The sequence below is a fragment of the Panthera pardus genome, unplaced genomic scaffold (assembly GCF_024362965.1).
Source record: "Panthera pardus isolate Hobbes unplaced genomic scaffold, ASM2436296v1 HiC_scaffold_11, whole genome shotgun sequence".
Taxonomy (NCBI): Eukaryota; Metazoa; Chordata; class Mammalia; order Carnivora; family Felidae; genus Panthera; species Panthera pardus.
Window position 1 is genome coordinate 51178976 of NW_026526666.1, and position 17809 is coordinate 51196784.

General features: G+C 39.2%; 1 long non-coding RNA gene across 1 annotated transcript in view; it reads right to left on the reverse strand.

The window, feature by feature from the left end:
- Window positions 1-17730, reverse strand: part of LOC109266712 (uncharacterized) — a 39101-nt gene extending 21371 nt beyond the window's left edge. The window contains exons 1-2 of the long non-coding RNA XR_002079835.2: window positions 17050-17730; window positions 1850-1968 (exon numbers count right to left, since the gene is read on the reverse strand). This is a non-coding gene — a long non-coding RNA (uncharacterized LOC109266712). The remainder of the gene's footprint in view (window positions 1-1849; window positions 1969-17049) is intronic.
- Window positions 17731-17809: the final 79 nt, after the last annotated feature.

Below are 17809 nucleotides of genomic sequence, written 5' to 3' on the forward strand. Positions count from 1 at the left end.
GGGTTTGATCCCAGCTTTGTCATATATAAGCTATGTGACACTAGATAAATTATTTAACTTTTGGGATACTTTGTTTCCTAATTTGTAAATACGGTCAATTATTTTTCCTGCAAAATTTTGTTGTGAGGATTACATAACACATAACATATGTAAAAGGCCTACCCCAGAGAAGATGATCACCAAAAAATGAGAGACCTTGTTATGTTCCTGTTGACTTTCACAGAGGAAAGCCAAATGTCAGTATTTACGTATATGGGTATTTCTAAACTAGGGCTCTCTCCATCAACCAAACTTTGAGAGGTATGCTAGATAGTTAATATTTTGGTAGCACTAAAGAAGCCCCTTCTTAAAGAGTTTAAAAAAAAAAACAAAACAACATTTACTGATCACTAACTATGTGATGAGCAAAGGGTGGGCACTTTGACATCCTGACATCATGGCTTCCTTCCATTGCACCCACCTTATGGTCTCTGACATCTAGAAAGATGAAGACTCAAACAAAAAGGGACCTAACCTGAAAATTAAGTCTGGGATCTAGATCAGAGTTGTCTGGGTAATTATTTGACCTTGAAGAGGTGACTTAGCTTCTTTATAGTTCAGTTTCCTCATCTATTAAATGGGACTAGACCTGTCTTTGGGGAAGCTGTGAGGGTGAATTAGGTCACGTACATAAAACACTTGAGGTCTTTGAAAGAAGAGCTTTTACAAACCTATAAATGGCATAATTAATGTCATCATTGCCATTATTGTTGTTGATGAGGTGAAATATGTGTGCACACCTGCAAACTTCAGAGTTGGGAATATTTGTTAGAGAGAATATGAATCTGAAGACTACCCTATAGATTGTCTCTTACCCCACTCTCTTTTCTGCTAGCTTAAAATATCCCACTCCTACAGAAATACTTTTGTTCACACAATTGGCATTTTATTGCCAGCAATAAAATGTGTGTGTATGAAGTCCTCTGAGCCATCACCCCTGTCTTTCATAATGGTTAAGGGTCCCTCAGGAGTGTGTTAGGGTGAACTAGAAAGGTTTTCAGCTACCTGTAGCCTTCACTGTAATGAAATACCTTCTTTAATAACATAAGCAACTAATATTGATATAGTGCCCAGTGTATTCCAGATAATATGCTAAGTTTATCAGCATTATCTCATTAAATCTCACAATGGCCTAGAACACACTTCATTTTCTCACTTTCTTTAGATTTTATTCAAAGGGTACTTTCTTACAGAGGCTTTTCAGACCACTCTATATAAAAGGGTAACCTGCTCCCTTACCCCCAGTCCTTTTATCTGGCTTTTTTTTTTCTTCATAGCCACCATCTGACTAGTCACCATCTGACGTATTTACGTTCTTGGTATATCCTCTGTGTCTCCCCTTAGAATCCAAAGTCTGTAAGAATGGGATTGTTTTGTTAACTGTCTATCCTCAATATCTAATACAGTACCTAGCACATGATGAGTGCTCAGAAAAAAATACTTACAAGCAAATTAATGAACCTTTGAGTTAGGTAAGCTTATACCATTTTGCTGCTGATGAAATGGAGACTGAGATTTCCCCACGCCACACCAAAAAATGGCAAAGCTGAGACTGTAAAGAAGTCCATCTGATTCTAACCTGGTCACTAACCATTGACCTCATTCTCCCCACTGCTTTCAGGAAACACCACACAGATGATACTTTATTGCTATGGCATGTTTCTGTCAGAAGAGTCATGAAGAGAATAGCAATGAGACAGAGGCAAAGGATATGACTAAAGTATCAGATAAACTGGGGAAAATAATTAGATTCTAGTAAATTGTCCCTTTCTCCCCTTCCAACACGGTTCATATCTAAAAAAACATGTACCAGTCAACTTTCTCTTCAGCTCTTGCTAAGCAGACCTGAAATTCCAGGAGCCCATATCAACTTCCATCCTTTGTCTATCTTCTCTAACGTCTCCGTCAGTTTGCTGGGGCCACAAGTTCCTATAAGGAGAAAAAGGGAAATTGTATTTATTAAGCATTTAGTACACATCACCACTACATTAGGCGTGCTACATTCTTTACCTCTACCACATACCAATTTGCAGGCAGTAGGTATTTAAAGTCCACACTTTAAACAGGAAATACACTGAGGATCAAGGAGGCTAAATATCTACTCCAAGGTGTCTTAGTCTGACTTCAAAGCTCATGCTCTTTTTCCATGTAGACTAGCAAAGACAGAGACTGGAGAAACCCACAGGGATTTTCTTAGCAGAATCTCCTCTGGTCTACTAGGAGATAGATGACGAATTCTAGTTCTTGAGTATGATGAATATTCACAATTGCAGGATTACAACACCAGAGTAAAATGACAAGATGGGTATCTCTGCACTTGGTTGAGGTATGTCCTCACTGTCCTATATGCTCTTCCATGTGGGAAGGATGCTCTGCCATGTGGGAAGGACCAAGGTCCAGGAGTAGGCATTCTCTACACTTCAGACTTTCCTCTCTCCAGGTAGCATGCTTATCCCTAGGGGGAAAAATCCCATTTAAAATAAATTATCCTAGAAGTGTGGTAGAGTCAGGCTGTGAGAAAATGGAGCTGATTCTAGAAGATAAAAGGGAAGAAGTATTGAGGGAAAGGCAGAACTAAGGAAAGGAAGGTGGTTAGGCTCCAGGGCAAGGACAGGAATTGGACTTGACACCTTCCTGCATCTTTCCCCAACACATCTCCTAATCCCCTTTTCTTCCATTCCCTGACCACCAAGCTATACACTTTCTGTACAACCTCCTCCACCCACCACCCACCCTCCCTTTCCCCACCCAGCATTCTAAAAGGACCCCCTCAGACAAAAACAGACTCTGCAGGGGAAGGGGGGAGTACAAAGGTCTAACAAACATAAGAAAACTGCCAACTTGTCAGGAAACCTGAGAAATAGAAATGGAAATTTACAACAAAGCTAACAAACCTTGGAAGACTTTTTAAACAGGGGAGGGATAGGATCAAAACATTTTGTAAACATGTACCTTTGTCTGAATTGAGATTTTAATGCAGTGTATAATTCTTTAGATACATCTCAAAAAGCAAATGCTTCAATTTCAGATTTAAATATATATATACCAAGAAATTACTGATGTTTTGATATTTAAAAATAACGTGTTATCCGTATAAATGAAAAACTAGTTTTGTAATTGCCAGTTACCTTCCTTCTTCCTTTTTTGAAGGATTTCTTTTACCCTGGGACTTTGTAAGGGAAAAAAAAAAGATCAGTGATAAAAAAGCAAAGACAAGGCACATTCTACATGAACAATGTACAGTTTGGTAAATATTATTGAAACATACTTAGATATGCATAAATTCCATTTGCTATGAAGATATACCTTTAGGGTGGTACTGACTGCATAACTCAGAAATCTTTTGAAAAGTTCTAAAAGCTGAAAGTTGGTGTTTTGTTTTGTTTTGTTTTGTTTTGTTTGTTTTGTAACTCATTCCTGGCAGGACCTAACCTGACCTGAATTCATTTAGTGGCAAACCTGAACTGAGCTCACATGTTATATAGCTATTTATAGCCTTTATTTCCCACTTACTATGAATATTCATACATTTTACTGCAGAACTAATGTTTGATTATGATTACAGTTCTGCTGTATAACCCACTAGACTAACAATATACTTTCCATGCACATACTATCTTTCTTAAAACTGAAAAATTCTGAATTCTGAAAACTTCTGGCTCCAAATGTTTTGGATAGGATCACTTCTCGACTCAGATATTAATAGCTGCATTGAAATGTTAAATAAGGAAAATATATTAGAGATCATGAAGTTCAACATCTTTCTCTTTTTAAAGGGTAAAAACTAGTATTCACAGACAAAGCACCTTCAACAATACAAATGGTTACTCATAAAGCTAAGGCCAACATTGCAAGACAAATCTCTGATTCTACAGAAATTCAGCCAGGGAGTGGTGTCCATGCTATCCTGCCTGAACCATCTAGTTTCACACTCATGATTCTGAACCTGGTTTTCCTCTACCTTCTTGCAGAGACTGAAAGAAGCACAGGCCATGTATGGACTTTGAGAATCCTAGTATGTTTTTTAAAAAATGCTAAAATAAGGTTGTTAAAATTGTGATCACACTTACTTACATTACGTGGTTTTTAGTAACGCTTTTGTTAACATGATAAAAGCAATCTATTTTTGTCATGCACAAAATAATGATGAGATTGTCTTACTAAATTTATTGATATTATTAAAAGTATCAATTGACAACACATCATAGGGGGTGTGGTTTAGTAAGTTTAAAGTTGCATCATGAACATGACCTTCTTTCTATTCTGTAAGTGTATCTCCAGGACAACCAAATATATAACTGTATTTGGAGATAACATAAAAAGTCTGCACTGGAGAGCTTTGGACGTGAGGCCCAGTCCTTTTGTCAGGCCTCCTAGACTATCCCTGGATTGTTTGCTTTTCTCTTTTAATGCTGATCTGCACAGAGCCCTCACTCTGTCTCCGATACTGCTCTAAGTTGGGTCTTTCAAGCATGGTGTTTCCCTGAATTATGTATTTCTGTTGCTGATTTTATATTATCCTTATGTTTTGTTTCTGTACCTAATAGTTATAGAACAGACACACAAATACCAGGTGCCCTTCCCCCCACGTCAAAATCCCTGCAAAGGCTCTAGACTGTCAGTGACTCTTCTCAGACCTATGGTGAAGGACAGGCTGTTAGGGATCTCTGTATCTACAGTCTGTTGAAATAAAAGGGCAGTCTTCTGAGCCAAGTACTGCCCAGAAGACTTTCCTCTTACTCAAAAATCTTTTCCTCTTTGGTTGTTTCCCGCCTCACACTGTAATTGTCTCCTTGGCAGAGGAACCACCTGCCCTGGTTCTCTGGGGGTGGAACATAGCCAACTGACCCGAGTTTTCTGTTTAACTGCTTCATGCCTATCCCACATGGGTTATGACTCAGGCGAGGAGAGGGAGAATAAGAGAGGTTATGTAATTTGCCCAAGGTCTTACCACAAGCAAATGGCAGAGCAATGACATCAAAATCCATGCTTTAATTCCCCTACACTACACACGCCAGGTGGTCTATTTCTTCTGACTTTTATAAAGCATTTGTTATTGATTGTTGAGTCAGTTGTAATCTCCTAATGCCACTATCCTTTGGCCCACATTTCTCTTTTTTTCCATCAATGAATTCATGAAATGCGTTGCTACGTGTCTTGAATTCTTTACAAAATGTGTGATAACTTCATCAAAAAAGAAAGAAAATTAGTTCATAGAACAAGTATTTCTTGACTACCTACTGTGTGTCAAGCCCTGTGTCTACCATGATTTGTTCCTAATGAATTGGTATGGGATTTTAGTGATCAATTCTTCGTCTTTTAGTAATTCACAAAGTATTCCTTTAACATGTTATTCCAGAATCTAGCCCAGAATGAGGGAACTAAGCTATAGTTTGCAGAATCCAGCTTTTTAACTTTTTTAGAAAATAAAGTTAGTTATGCATCTCCAGGAAAACTTCTCATTCTCCCTGATACCTTAGAGATAACCAAAATGTTTTGGCTTCCTCGCTTTTAATTTTCTTCCATTTTTCCAATAAATCTAATAGCAGAGTATAATTTCATTCATATTTTGTGTGACTTTTATTTTTAATGGTAATGCCTCTTCTTTTAAGCTATTTGCCTGCCTTCTCCCAGGATCTGCCCAATGAGAAAAGTCTCTCTGACCCCAGAGAAGCCTTACTCCTGGATCTGAGATTTTTTTGTGTTTTAGTATGTAAAATCATCCTCCTGTATGTATTTGAGCAGAGGGTGCTTTGGTAGCCTTGCTGCCTTTAGCATTTTTTCTGGTAGGGCTACCTACAGGTGTTTTGTGGGAATGTTCTAATTTTCTTTTGCAGCATAACAAACCACCCAAGACACAGTGAATTAGAATAACAATGTCCCATTATGTTTCAAAGCTATACGGGTTGACTAAGCTCAGTTGGGAAGTTCTCACTTGGGGCCTCTTAACTGGATGCAATCAGTGTCTACTACATGGCCAGGGCAGGCTTCATACAGCACGTGACCTGTGCAGTCACACAGGGCCCCATGTTTAGAAGGGCCTCACACTTGGTTCAATGCTGTTGCTGTCTTGAATCTCTTAATATTTTTTGAACAGGAAGCTCAGGATTGTCATTTTGCACTGAGTCCTACAAATTATGGAGCTGGTTCTGGCTGAGGCTGCAGTAATCTGTAGAGTTGACTAGGTGGGATATTCAAGACGCCTGACTCACAAGGCTGACAGCTGATGCTGGCTGTTAACTGGGAGCTCTGCTGGGGCTGTCACCTGGAGTCCCCACACAGGACTTACCTATATGGCCTGGGCTTCTCAGAGAGAGTATTTCAAGGGTGAGTGGTTCAAGAGACCCAAGCCAAAGCTGAGATGCTTCTAATGACACAACCTTGGAAGACCCAATATGTCTTGTCACTTGCAACACATTTGATCAGTCAAGCAAATCATTAAGACCAGCCCAGACTCAAGGGTAAGTGTGTTGAACTCCACCTCATATTGGGGTGTTGCAAGATAACATTGCAGAAGATCACGTGGGACGAGACATTGTTGTGTTCATCTTAAAAAAAATACATTCTGCCACAGGGCTATTCTATTTGAGGCACACCATTTCTACACTTGGGTGCTCTGCCTCTCAGCCTTCCCTGCAAGCTCTGTCCTGTTGGTAGGCATTCATTACCAAATGTAGATAGACAAACAGCTTCAGGGTATTGGCCCTGTCTTTTGGTATCTTTCTAAAATGATTAAAATGGGTCTTGCTCAGAATTTCTTCTAATCAAGCATGTGTCTATAAGAAGCATACCATTAAGGAAGATTCTGATCTTGAGGTGGGTAAGGGACTGCAGAGAGGAACTACTTTTTGATTTTTTGTCACACTTCAGTTGAGTAAAAATATTGAGCTTTTCTAGAATACATTGCTAAGTCTTGAAGCTTTCAGCTCCAAGACTTTATAGCAGAGATGAAAGAGAAGGTTTGGTATTTGATAATTCTGGGATAAATCCCAATTCTTCCACTGACTAGGTAGGTAAACCTCTGAGAGCTTCTGTGTCTTTATTTATGAATTCTAGTGATTCTCCCATAGAGGCTATTGTGATGATTAGGTAAAATAATGTATTAGGTGTTCAAATAGGTCCTGTTATTAAGAAGTCTATCACTTGTCTTTGATTCAAGTTACTCCCTTTTAGGTTTCCTTTGCCCTAGAAACTCAAGGTTGAGTTATTAGAACCACTCAAATCCTCGGGGATTACTTACTGGTGCAGACATAATGAAAACAACCTAAGAGTGGCATGGTCCTAGAAGCTATAGTATGAGGTATTGGTTTCCACCTGTCAATGTTGAGGGCTAGCAAAACTAGTAGTCGTGGTAATTAACATTTGCTGAGCAGGGTACTTAAAAGTGTTAGGACTTTTAATTTAATCCTCACTACAACCCTCTGAGGTGGATCTTGTATTATTCTTAATATTAAAAATTAAGACATACTAGTTGGGTGAGAATAAGCCATTTGTGCAAAATCACCAAGGTGACAAGTGGTGGGCCAGAATCCAAACCAAGGTCTTTCTGGCACCAGGGCCTGTGCTTCCCCAATGTGTTATACGGCTTCCCAGACAGATTAAAATATTCATATATCTAAACCCTTTGCATGTAACCTGAGATCCCAGGCTCTTGTTTAGTGATTTGAGAGCTTAAGCTTAATATTTTACTATCAGGTCCAGTTGTAGGACCTTATTAGGAGAAAGTTCCCAAGGCCATCCAATTTTTAGGCTGTGGTATAAATTCCCCTGGAGGATAATCTTGTGGTGGGCCAATCCCTCGTGCTTGTGGCTGGGTCGCTTTCATCAAGGCCTCTGACATTTGGCATTTTTCCTGGCAGGCAGCCAAGGGGACTGAGTATTCCTCTGTTTTCTTCTACTTTCATTTTTAACCATTTCCTTTCAAAATAAACAAAAAAGAACTCAGGGAGCTCGCTAGTGGAAATGTATCTGAAAAAGCAGTTTGTGAGGGAAATTTGTAGCTGCAGAGGAAAGGAAGTAAAAAGGTGATTGAGGAAAAGGAGGAAACATAGCCATAAAAGGATTAACAGAATTCAGTATCCCCTTGAGCTAGAAAATTTCTGTCTAATTTTAATTTTTTTCATTAAAAATTTTTTTTTAACGTTGATTTTTTGCGAGACAGAGCACTAGCCGGGAAGGGGCGGGGGGGGGGGGAGTGGGGGGAGAGAGAGAGAGGGAGAGAGAGACGGGCGGGGGGGTGGGGGGAGTCACAGATTCCAAAGCAGGCTCCAGGTTCCAAGCTATCAGCATAGAGCCCAACATGGGGATCAAACTCATGAACTGCAAGATCATGACCTGAGCTGAAGTCAGACGCTTAACCAATTGAGCCACTCAAGAGCCCCCAAGCTCTGTCTAATTTTAAAAGCCACTTAAATTCCTCAAAAGAGAGGTATCTCTAAGTATAAAAAAAAACGGTCAGGCATTTCTTGATGAGCTATGGAGAATCCCTAAGGTGATTATTTACTTGTGTTTTGTCCCCAACCTTTCCCTTTAAGCAAAAGTTTACAGTGGCCTTCTCTTTCCTAACATTTAATTCCCAAACTTGATGTAAAGTAGCAAAGAATTGGCTTAAGTCTGGATCCTTTCTCTCCCTCTTTCACTCATTTAGAAAAGGTGCTGGCAGCTATTCACAAACCACTGACGTGACCACTTGGCGTTACTGACCCTCCGTAAGCGTAAGCGGAAACACTTTTTCCTCCTCCTTTTTCTTTCTTCAAGTACTTAATTGCATGCTCTGCTCTAAGTGATTTACATATCTTAACTCACTGAGTCCCCACAATCCTAAAAGATCCTAACCATGATCTCTCTGTTTAATAGATAAACCGAGGATAAAGAGCTTAAGAACTGAGCCACACACACGAGGCTATGAAGTGGGGTGATGGTTTGATAGGAGGGCCTTTAATCTCACAGCAGTCCACCAATGGGAGTCAACTTTACAAAGCCTTAGGCACAAGGCTCTGCCAACAACTGGCATGATGGCTCTAACTCACTGTTTCTTATACTACCTCTAACGTACCTGAAGTTCTCACAGTTATTTTGACCATTCGCAATGAAATCTATGAGAAATTAAGAACCTCTTTGTATAGGCTCCTTTATCCCTCCTTAAATAGGCTCAGGACTCTTGGGCTTTTGTTCCTGTAGAAACTGGAAAGGATTCTATTTATTCATCCCTCACTGGGCAGACACATATAGGCAACATGGCATAGCGTCAGAGTGCAGATATTGGAACCAGACTACACTTGATCCTTGAACTCAGGGGTCAGAGGGACCAACCCCCACATAGTCAAAAATCTGCATATAATTTTTGACTCCCCCCAAACTTAACTATTGGTAGCCTGCTGTTGACAGGAAGTCTTACCAATAATATAACAGTCCATTAACACATATTTTGCATACGTCTTTTATACTTCATTCTTACAATAATGTAAGCTAGAGAAAAGAAAAATGTTATTAAAATAATAAAGAAGAGAAAATACATTTATATTACTATACTGCACTTAATGAAGGGGCACCTGGGTGGCTCAGTCAGTTGAGTGTCAGACTTCGGCTCAGGTCACGATCTCACAGTTTGTGGGTTCGAGCCCCGCGTCAGACTCTGTGCTGACAGCTCAGAGCCTGGAGCCTGCTTCAGATTCTGTGTCTCCCTCTCTCCCTCTCTCCCTCTCCCCTGCTCTCTCTCTCTCTGTCTGTCTTTCAAAAATAAAATAAATGTTAAAAAAATTTTTTTAAAAAAGAAATCTTATACTGCATTTAATGAAAAAAAAAAAAAAAAGCCCACATGCAAGTAGACCTGCACAGTTCAAATCTGTGTTGTTCAAGGATCAACTGTACTCTGTTTGAATGGTGGTTTTGCCATTTACTTGCTCAAGGTCACACTGCTTGTTATTGAACTTTTCTGTGTCTCAGGTTCCTTATGTAAAATGGGTTAATGATAACATTGACTTCACACAGTTATTAAGAGTTTTAAATGAGTTAATCCACATTAAATATTATTTAGATTATGCCAGGCACATAGTAAATGCTCAATAAGCATGAAGTATCATTGAATAGATATTTAGGAACTAGAAGTATGCTAGGCACTAGAAATAAAAGTTTATAATCTAGTGGGGGGAAAACGGGGCACATTCCTTCAATAGAGAGATTTATGTGCTAAGCACAGCACTGGGGGCATAACAGCTAAACAAAACAACCCCACAGCAGATATTTACAAACTTCTGGAAGAGGTAAATTGGACAATGATAATGCAGCATGGTGAGTAGTGCAAATGGGGGTAGAAATGGCTAATATTAGAGCACATGGTAGGACAAGGGAACATGATGTTTAAGGGTCAGGAGGCTTCTCACAGGAAGTGAACTCAAGGGGAGACCTGGTAGATAAGAGGGAATTTGCCACAAGAATTCTTGGAACAGGATGTGAAAGGATATGGAGTATGTGCATGTGCATGGGGTAGAGTGAGTTAGTCTTATAGGGTTTGAGGGTTTGGGTGCATGGGATGGGAGGCTGGAAAGAAGGTAGTACCAGATTATTAAGGGCCTTCAGTGCTTTGCTGAGGGTTTTGGACTTTATCTTGTATGTAATAGGGGAAGAACTGTCAAGTCTAGGAATGATATGATCTGTAATCCAGACCAGGATGAAATATGAAGTCAGGGTCATCCATTACAGTGATACTCGTAGATAGTCTGCACTGGAGTGCTGGCCATGGAGATGGAGAAGAGGAGATGTTTGCCGGATATAGGAAGAACTGCTGAAATGTAATGACTGATAAGAGGAGAATGGAAGAATGAGGACAATTCTACATTGCCCTCAAAAATGGTATCCTTCTAGGTATTATGGGTACTTAGTTGGAAAAATTTGAGAAGTACTGGTAGCATAATGGAAAGAACACGAGTTTTTGGAGCTGAGTGGAATTGAATTCAAATCCAGTTTTATCATTTGTTGGTCTCATATTTAGTATAGATAATAATCCTACCTCAAAGTTGATTATATGATAACAAAGTACATTTAAAGCACCTAGTACAGTGCTCTGTAGAGTTTTTACGAAGTTGGCACTAGAGGAAGGAAGAAACTCCCAGTGGTGGTGGTAGGCAGTAAGGGCTCATAGCCCTCACACCTGTATCTCTGCCTAACCTGTGATCTCTGCATATGCAAAATTTGCTCCAAAGTGTCTACACATAATCTCCACCTGTGAACATTAACTGTGGAGGACAGAGGCTTCATCTCCCCATACCCTTATCACTTGTTTGCTTTGGGAGTAACAGAAACCTAAGAGACTCTGGCCAGCAATCAAGAGTAGTATCACTGAAGATCAGCCAAAGCTATTGAGATAATAGCTACCATTTATTAAGTGCTTATTATGGTTGAGCATTGTGCTTATAATTAATTATCTCTTCTGATTTTTCAGTTTTAGGGATAACACCTGGACATGTTCTGTCTCAGCCCTTCGGTAACTCCTGATAAATAATCTGATGTCACTATTGAAGAAAGCTTCTGCAACAATCTTTGGTGTCGTTTCCTCCAATCCACTTCACAGAAGCCAACAATAGTTGGAGTATGGGGAGGGGGGCTGGCTTTCTCTTAGTAAAAAAATAAAATGATGTTTGAGTTCCCACTGGATCAAGTAGGAATGCCTCCCAATGCCTCAGGTAGTGGGTCAGAATTTCAAGAATGTGTTGATCTGGCCTCTTTAGAATAAGAAATGCTAATTTTGATTACAGAATATTTTCCTCATCTAAATTTTAAATTTTATTACCATGTTAGCTGAGGATTCTTCTTTAAAAAGGAAACTGGGTGGGGGCGCGGTTGGTGCAGCTGGGTGGCTCAATCAGTTGAGCACCTGACTTCAGCTCAGGTCATGATCTCACAGTTTGTGAGTTCAAGCCCCACATCAGGCTCATTACTGTCATCCTGTCAGTGCAGAACCTGCTTCAGATCCTCTGTCCCCCTCTCTCTGCCCCTCGCCTGCCTGCACTCTCTCAAAAATAAAGAAATATTAAAATTAAAAAAAAAAGGAAACTGGAAGCATACACAGTCTTAATTATCCTTGTATTCACTTCAAGATCTGTCTTCCAGTCTGCCATCCCAATCTTGTGCTCTTTTGCCTACAGACACTCAGAGATATTTGGTTTTGCTCTTGTTTTTTTGTCTTGGAACCTACAAGCTCTTTCCTAACTCTTGGTCTCTTGCTTTCAGTCCCCTCTTCCTCCCTCCTCCCTCCTCCTCCTCCTCCTCCTCCTCCTCCTCCTCCTCCTCCTCCTCCTCCTCCTCCTTTTTTTTACTAAATCATTGCAATGCTGGTGTCTTCTCATGATTCAGACCTCAGCACAGAAGGCTTTCTGACCATACAATCCAAAAAAGTTGTCCCTCCCTCACATTACACTCTCACATTACTTATCACTTTGCAAATAACCTTAGTGATGTATCTGTTTACATGTTTTCTCTTTGCTTCTTTCCTCCAGTGTGTAAACTCCATGAAAATGAAAGCCTTGCCTATTTTGTTCACCACATAATCCTCAGGGCTCAGAACAGTGCTTGACACACTAGTGGGTGTTTAATAAATAATTGTTGAATTAAATGTTTGTTATCAGAATGAATAGGTAGTATTAAGTGTGAACTATATTTTCAATTTCCAAAGGGGTTTTCACAGATGCATTTGGAGCTTCATTGGATGTATTAAACCTAAAAACTTGCTATTTATTATAACGCCCAAAATAAAATGTTTTTTAAAAAAATAAGATGGGGTACCTGGGTGACTCAGTTGGTTAAGCATCTGACTTCGGCTCAGGTCATGATCTTGCGGTCGGTGGGTTTGACCCCTGTGTCTGGCTCTGTGCTGACAGCTCAGAGCCTACAGCCTGCTTTGGATTCTGTGTAGCCCTCTCTCCCTGCCCCTCCCCCACTCATTCTCTGTTTCTCTCTCTGTCTCTCTCAAAAGTAAATAAACATTAAAATTTTTTTAAAAAATAAGACGAATAATAACAGTATCTTTTTTTTCTCCTAAAGTTCTTCTTTTTGGTTTGACATATTCAAAATTAAATTAAAAGGAAAGGGTATATGTGAAACAAAAAATTATTTTAAAATGGATTATAGGCCTAAATGTAAAGCTAAAACTGTAAAAAATATCTAAAACTTTTAGAAGAAGGCATAGATGAGATCTTTGTGATCTTGAGTTAGACAAACCCATGTTAGATATGACAACAAAAGTATAAGTGACAAAAGAAAAACAGATACATTGAACTTCACAAAAGACCACATCAAATAAAAAGCTTTTATGCTGTAGAGGTTACCACCAGGAAAGTGAAAAGTCAGCCTACAAAATGGGGTAAAATATTTACAAATCATATAACTGATAAGGCACTCGAAATCTAGACTATATGAAGAATTCTTTCAATTCAATAATAAAAAGATAAATACACCAGTTAAGATGTAGATAGACATTCTCCAAAGAAGATACAAAAATGGCCAATCAGCATGTGAAAAGCACATCATTAGCCATTAGGGAAATATAAATCAAAGCTACAATGAGATATAGCTTCACTCTCACTCACTAGGATGGCCATTCTCAAAAAGACGAAACAAGCATTAGTGAGGATGTGGAGAAATTAGAACCTTCATAAGTGTTGGTGTGATTGTAACATGGTGTAGCCTCTTTGGAAAACAGCTTAACTCTTCAAAATATGAAACATAGAGTTACCATATAACCCAACAATTCCATTCATATAAATATATATGTATATATATATATATACACACATATATATACATATATATATATATATACATATATATATATATATGTATATATATATGGGAAATGGAAACATGTCCATACAAGCCCTGTAAACAAATATTCACAACAGCAAAACAGAGGAAAAAAACAGAAGTAGCTCAAATGTCCATCAGCTGGTAAATGGATAATTAAAATGTCATCTATCTATATAATAGAATATTATTCAGCCATAAAAGGAAATAAAATACTGACACATACTACAATATGAATGAACGTAGAAAACATTATGCTAAGTGAAAGATGCCAGTCGCAAAAGACCATCTCATTTATATGAGATATCCAGAATAGGTAAATCAATGAGACAGAAAGTAGATAAGTGGTTGCCTAGGACTGGGGGTGGAGGGAATGGGAAGTGAATGTTAATTGGTATTGGTTTCTTTTTGGAACGATAAAAATGTTCTAAAATTAGGTAGCAGCAATGGTTGCACAACTCTGTGGGGATACCAAAAAACTCTGAATAGTACCCTTTAGACAGGTGAATTATGTATGACCTGTGAATTATATCTCAATAAATCTTTTTGTTTTTAAGAGTACAATGCAGGGAAATAAAAGGAAGGGATGTTTAAAATTAAGAGGATCAAACTTCAAAGTGAGTTTGAGGTGGCAAAATAGAGAGTATAATATTTCTATTTTTAGCTTAGATATTCTAACTTTAGCAAGAGCGTAGACTTGCAATTTTATGCTTAGCATTGCATCCTCAGACACAGATTTGCCCTTTTCTTCACAAGTACCACCTTTACTGCTTTTGTTTTAAAAATGCATAATGTATTTAGAGTACACTAAAAATTAGTCTTTTATTTACATTTATGTGGTGCCTGTATCTAGTGTCCCCGAAGTGTTATAATAATAGTTTTACTATTAGATGATAGCACTATAAAGATGAAACACTTTGTTCCCTCTGCCATGGCCCTCACAAGTATAATAGTTGGGTGCCCAGGCTGTGCGATCAGACTGCCTGGACTGTTTCAGGCAATGTGAACTTGGGAGAGACACTTAACTTCAGTGTCCCTATCTGTAAAAGGGAGGCAGAGGTAGTGAAACTAATTACTACATAATGTTGTTCTGAGAATTAAAGGAAATAATGCATGTAGGGAATTTAGCACAAGATGTCAAGAGCATAGTCAATGCTCAAATTGTAGTAGTTGTTAGCAATTATTATTTTAATTTAGCAACAGTTAGCGATAGAGGATTGAGATTATTAAGAAATGAGTAACAACAAGTTGCAATGTGGTTGAGAATTGAGTATTAGAATCCTAAAAGTGAGGACTGGAAGGATGTATAATATTCTTATTCTCAGTTTCATTAACATTAGGTAACTATATTCGACATTTAATCAAGATATTTGGATAGTTTTCAGAATTTACTGCTAGAAAACTCTTTACAGAACTTGCTAAAGATAAAGCTGTGAAGTTGTATGAATATTTTTCAGAGAACAATATGTGACTCAAGCATTGCTACAGAGACCTGATATTTTAGGCTACATTTCTAATCAGTGGTATCTTACCACTTTTCACTTTACAACTTATGCCTGTAATTTGAGTAACAAATCTGCCAAGAAGTCTCCTTTCCTCCTCCTTTGCGGTTTATTTAGCCAATATTTTTTCTATGGAAAGTAGCAAGAACTTCTGACTATTTTTTAGGACTATTTTAACTTTTTAGGAGAAGGGAAACATTAGTGAAAATAACCACTTATAAAATAGTAACTGATTGTGGTAAAAGAATAGCCATTTTGAGCTTTATTTGTGTGCTTTAAAAATGGGCCTTAAAATTTTACCATATTAACCAAAATTCCAGGAAAGAAGAAAGGGAGAGAAGGAACTTAAAAGTACTTACAAGTTTCTCCCTTTTCCCCCCAAAGGTTTTTATTTTTGTTATATTAATAGGTAAAATTCTCTGAGGAGCATTAAGTGAACTTTAGAAACTCATAGCTACACAGTTCCCCTATGTGTAGCTTATCTATAAGTATTCTTAATGTAATAATAATTGGTGGTCATAAGGATCTGTTTGAGGAAACCGGGGATCTGTACATAGGAAAAAATTACTAAGGATAGGCCTGCCCCACTTCCCAGACTGTGGTAAGAGTAGGTAAGTTAGTCTCTTTGTACTTCATTTTCCTCACCTTAAAGAGGGAATACATGAACTTACTCATAGAGTTGATGTGAGGATTAAATGAAATACAACATGTAAAGTGCACCAAGCACACAGTAAAATGCCAAGTTTTCGCTCTTATTGTTGTTGTAGTGGCCAGAAAGAGGTAAAAAGGAGCTGTAGCAGATGCCTCAAAGATGCAAATATTAACAGTCCTTGGTAGAGAAAGGGTGTGTTAAAAGCATGGAGATCTTCCAAACTGCACTTGAGCTATTTTCAAAGGGGCACAAAGCGTACAGTCAAAAGCTCCTTGCCTTTTGTCTTGGTAGGAACCACAAGAGCTTGTGGAAGCGGGTGGGGTGCAAGTGGCAGGGGCTGAGACAACAGAAAAATAAGTGACTTTGAGGAGTGAGGCTGGATTTAGAAACATGAAAATCACCAGGCTTGCTGCCACATGCTTGAAATACGACTCTTGTTTTCCCTGTTAAGGAATTGATTTAAAATTTGCTCAGAAATTGATAAGATTACATTCAGCCATGTTTACATACCCTGCCTGACATGCAACAGTATTTAAATCTTATTAAAGATTGGAAATTAACTAATAATGGACTGACCTCTATCAGAAGGCAGAGTTTGGACTTAAAAGTTGATGTCAACAGTCTCAGAGTGGAGTTACAAGACTAGGTTACCTCCTGGCATTAGCACTTAAAGAGGTGTGAATTTGGTAACTCATTTCACCTCTGAAATGGTTTCATCAGCTGTGAAAAGGGGAAACTACCTAACAAGCTGTTGTTGAGATTAAGGTTATTTGTAACACCTTGAACATAAGAGACACATTTTCTATTTTGTGTAAGTGGGAAAAGGTTGAAAAGTTATGGTGATATATTTAAACACTCTTTAAGTGTTACCAAATATGCTTGAATATGCACTGACATCTATTGCCTTAATGGACCTTACTATTCTCAACTAATATCAACGCTTTTAATAACAGCAATTAATTTGCTGACACATTTCCCTCTCCTCGCTGCATTTCTCAGCACCCCACACACTCAGATGCTTTACAATATTATTTCTTGAACACATTTTACCAACCTTACCTTGCTGGACACTAATGGACAATTGGATCGAGTTCAGAAAGTGTTCCTACAAACAGTGCCTTTTTGAGGTTTGCCCCGTATCTAGCTAGTGCTGCACTGTTAAGAGTTAACAGCAATTAAAGCACCCATCGCAACATTCAGGAAAGGCGCGCAATGCTCCTGTGGGATAGTTCAAGTGGTCTTTTTCATTCTGCTAACCGAGTTCACGTCCCCGCGAGAGAAAGCGTATTCCTCCTTCATTTAAACACAAGAGTCTCGATTCATTATTGGCGGTGCAACAGGGCGACTCCAACACCTGAGCAGCTAAGAACTTGGAACAGATCGGGACATGCCTGCGCGAGGCAGCAACCTTCCAGCCCTGGAAGTTTGTGAGTCTCTAATTGTAAAATCTGGAGTCACCTTGACCCTCCCCGGGGAGGTGGGGAAAGTTAGCCCTGGGCCGGAGGCGGGTAAGTAAAACCAAAGACAGAGAACTTTCGCGAGCAAAATACGCCGTCTCGTTTTCCTGTTTTCAGAGTAGCCCGAGACCCAGAGAGTTTAAGGGTGGCAAGAGCAGGTGGCAGGACTCCGCCCACCACAACGCTTCCCCGCCCTCAGCTCGCACGCTCCACTCCCTTCGTGAGGTCCCTCCTCTTAGGCGCGCGCGAAGAGTTGCAGCGCCGTGCATTCTGGGATTTGTAGTCTTGGAGCCGAGAGCCGCCTCAGGAGAAGCGACTCTGGCCTACATACCCCGTGGTGCCGTGCGGCGCTGGCCGCTCCC